Below are 4,605 nucleotides of genomic sequence, written 5' to 3' on the forward strand. Positions count from 1 at the left end.
TTGTTATGTTACATATCGCTATGTTAAACGCTACAGTTCAGAGCCCTCTACCCGTAGAGGGCTACATGCATGTAGAACTGATGAATAAAGATGTAGAATGTTAATAACGTTTGTTTTAAGAATGCCCTCCTGAAGTTTCGAGATCGTCATTTCATCATCAGATTTCACTAAATTATGTATAATTAACTTCTGCACCGAGCAGAAGCCGGCAAAAGGCAGCTTATGACACTAACAGCAACATCATCGTCTAATATTATAATTGGTGTTGCGTTTGACGTTTGACTACTTGAATGCAGATGTGACACTGAGTCGCAAAAAGTGGCTTTAGTCAGATGTGTGCATTGTTCTGTTCCACTTTGCTTTTACCACTGCATTGAAATCCCACTCCTGCAGTTTTAAGACTGAATAGCCGTAAAGAACTGTCACGTCAGTAGGAAAGATTTACCGTGAAGTAGCATATTTATTTTCATTAGAGGTGGATATAACAATAAGTCACAGCATTAAAATGTATGTGTCTTATGTTCTATTACATCGACATATTATTGTCCGCTTGCTTAGCTGAGAGTATGCCGGCACAGTAGCCCAGCGTGTTCGGTCAGAAAGCCGGTGGCCCTCTGTAACTAAAAAAAAAAAAAAAATTGAGTAAAGGAATCAACGATCAAATTGAACGGATGACATGTGTCGTCTGCCTTGACCAAAAGCAACGAGCGATACCGAACAAAGAAAATAAGTAGTGGTGACGTGCTTGCTTCCCGCTTCCCATGCAGCTGGCCCGGGTTCGATTCCCGGCCAGGTTGGAGATTTTCTCCGCTCGTAGACTGGGTGTTCTATCGTCCTCATCATTTCACCCTCGTCACCGGCACGCAAGTGCCCAATGTGGCGTCGACTGAAATAAGACTCGCACTCGGCGGTCGAATGGCCAACAATGCCATACGATCATTTCATTTTTGATATCTTGTTTCTTCGAGTTGCCAAAGTTCCTCTCTTAGACCTTGAATATGTGGTCATTCAAATGTCTGTCGTGGTGAGACGTGCGGTTTTGCAATAGTATTACTCATGCTACTGTATTTGGGATGAGCGTTTTATATTAAACAATATTTTCGTGCGGTTCGGAACGTTAGATGTCACGCACTTAACCTTGTCTGCAGTAAATAGCGACCAAGATAGCGATATAAACCGCTGTGTGAACACAGTGTATCACCATTCCAGTGTTGAACATTTCTCTGCGTTTGGAAGTGCCTGTTGTTGCTTTTTCTTGTTTCCGAATCAATTTTTTTAACTCCAACTTGTGCAAAATACCAAGCGAGCGATAAACACCACGTTGGAGAAACTGGGGACATCGACCGCCGACACAGAAAAAAACACGTGAATAGTCATAGGTACTCTGAGTGAGCAGATACGTTGCAAAAACCAATACGGTAGACTCGTTAGGAAAGACGTTTAAGGGGCTCCGGAACGCCCTATACTTGCAATGTTAAAATAACGCTTATAAATTACATCTTTCCTCACACAGTATTTGAGGTAGGAAGTTGAACTTTTTACAGATTATGTATTGGAATATGGGCTACAACTTAACACAGGGATTTTACAAAATTTTAGTTCAGTTATTAAAGATGATTTTTTTTCAATTGTAATGAAAATTCACAACATTTGTTTGCAATTTTTTATTTATATATTCAAAAATATACAGTTTTTTGGAAAAAGGCTGTGTTAAATTATGCAGAAGGTACTGTGTAACATTTACTGAAAGTTTGAAACAAATACGAGTATGTTTGGAAGATCCTTAGAAAACATGTAATTAGTATGAGAAACTAAAAGTTTTGGGAATCGAGCGACAAAGATTGGATTAACTTTTTAGTGCATTCCAGGTCCATAGGATGGATTATCTTCATCCTCTGCAAACTCCTCCTCCAGCTTCCTCTTGTTCCTCCTCCTGTTTACTCTTGCTTGTATTTCTAGACTCTTTACAGCCTTGTCTGCAGCCCGAAGGCGTTCCTTGTCTAAAGCAAGAATCGCTCGTTGTTGTGTTCGTAGATTTTGCTACCATTTTCTTCAGTTGCAGTTACTGCAACACTGTTCCAAAAGGTGGTCATGTATGAACACTTATCACATTTCAGTTGTATTTCACTAGCAAGTCCTACGTGCTTTATTATGGAGAGTTCCAGACCAACTTCACTACAATGAATACATCTTACACAGTTTGAAAAAATTCCTTTGAGAACAGACATATCAGATATTTCGTTCACATCCGATTCGCCCATAAAACATTCATAGTTTTCACTCATTGAACCAAGCTTCTTCTGTGAAGTATTTTCTTTCCCACTTTGACTGCTATGGGCAGGTGTACTTGAGAGGTTAGGTTCACTCACTTGGTTATCGTCTTTATTGTTTACAGTAATAACACATACCTTTGGCTTTCCAACATTTCTCCTTTTCTTAAAAGCCTTCAGAGGATTTCTAATAACTTTACTTTTACTCATTATTATACTTCAGCAAAACAGAGACTCAAGAAACAGAATTAATTACGAATATTTTCGAGATAACGACAGAGTAAATAAACATGAAACAATCGACAATCACACCAGCGATATATATTGAACCATCACAGGTTAGCCACAACACATACTTTATCTCACGTCACTAAAATGTACCTGATGAACACGGACGTTAATAATAACACCATTTGACAGCAGTTTAACAGCGCCACAGTGGGTCACGCCCATGTAGAACACATTTCAAAAAAAATTTAAAAATAGTTGTAGTCTTCGGAATTGAATAAATTATATATCTACTAAAAGGTAATAGTCTGCAGATTCAGAAAACGCAAAAAAGTAAAAATTGAACTTTTCATGATTTTGAGCCTTTCCGGAGCCCCTTAAGCTATGGCGATTCTAAGAATCGCCACTAAGGGCTTTTACTTGGCTTCTAAATCCTCAAGGATATCGCTTCCGTTATATCCACTCGCGTTGTTCGCGATCTGGAGCAAGTCGATCTAAGAGACACCATTTGGTGACTTGCATATCGATTAGGTTGAATGTAGTTCTTTTAGTGAAGAAGAAGAAGAAGAAGAAGAAGAAGAAGAAGAAGAAGACTGAGAGTCGAATGGAGTGTAGTGGCGTGTATGTGTTGCTTGTCTAAATGAGAGAGAAGGCAGAGTGTGCCCCGTGAGGATATGTGGTATATTGTTGTTGAACGGAGCTAACGACGCCAACGACTCTAACGTTCAATCCGTCGGGCGGATCACACACTCTATGAGGCGTTGTGGAGGGGTTCGGAATTTAATTCGGAACATAGGAGAAAGTCTGGTGACTGAAAGCTTTACACCACCGTCTTTCCTCTCCTTGCCACTCACAAGTTGTCAATGGTTATTTCCCAACGCAAGGATTCGAACCGGGTACCACTGTGTACAGTGCCACGTGCGTAAATGTGTTTGGCTACGATGGACACCATCTTTTACGTGGGGAACGTGTACTTGAAATAAGACTAATAACAGCTCTTTTCTCATAAATTGTACTCTTGCCGTACACTTCACCGTGTTTTCCGGAGAATAGATTTAGTTGTAAATCATTAATGTTCCTGACGGCACGTGACGTTGTTATTAAGAAATAAACGGGTGTAACTCAATAGGGACCTAGCAGAAAATTATTTCCCATTTGTGATATCTTGACGATGCAGATAACAATTGCCTGTTCACTCACAATTTACAAGGTAGAGAAGTTGGACTGTGAAAACAGGAAGCTGTTGTTACAAGATATGTGGCAAAAATAGCAAGGGATAGCGATATAGCTGGTGAATATGTTCTGATAAATGGAAAACAGCATCACGCGCCATGAAAAATGTCCATGCTAAATTAACAAGACAAGTGGGACTTTTGCAGCGATAAGAACTGTCAAGAAGCTGTCCAATAGCGAGACGGCTCCGATCTCCGGACAGTTCATGGAAATGTACATTGTTAATGCTGAATGGGTGTACATTGTGTATAATATTGGAAGAAATGACTAACGAATGTCAGCACTTCTTGTAAAGGTTGCTTAAGGCGTATACCGAATTGTTAAAAAAGCAAAACTGAGAACTAAACATCGATATCCTTGCAACCGGAAGCTAAGGAAAGTGCAGTTCAAAACGAGAAAATGGAGCTGGATTGGACACACCGTGATGCAAGACAAAGGATCAGTAGTGAAACACACTGCTGATTGGCTTACCTGAGACGGTAGAGACGTTGCAGATGTCGAATTAGTGAGATATTTATAACCGTAAACTCACATCTTTGTGTAACTGCTACCTTGGAAGCAGACTACATAATTAACAATGCTGTATGATGGAGATTATTAGTTGACTCCCTCTGTTCGACTTTGTGTTAAAGAATCGATCAATAGAATGATAGAAAACAGAAATGGAATTTGGAATAACTGATCTACACACTAACACAAACGCACACACAGACACACACACACACACACACACACACACACACACACACACACACACATCTTATTTCTGTCACTGCGACGTAAACTCAGTAATACTACCCGAACTTTTAATGACCCCTTTCTCTGCGACTCCAAGTGTTGATAACGGGATTAACGAGACCCCTATAACTGCGAA

Source organism: Schistocerca serialis, chromosome 8 (assembly GCF_023864345.2).
Source record: "Schistocerca serialis cubense isolate TAMUIC-IGC-003099 chromosome 8, iqSchSeri2.2, whole genome shotgun sequence".
NCBI classification, from domain to species: Eukaryota; Metazoa; Arthropoda; class Insecta; order Orthoptera; family Acrididae; genus Schistocerca; species Schistocerca serialis.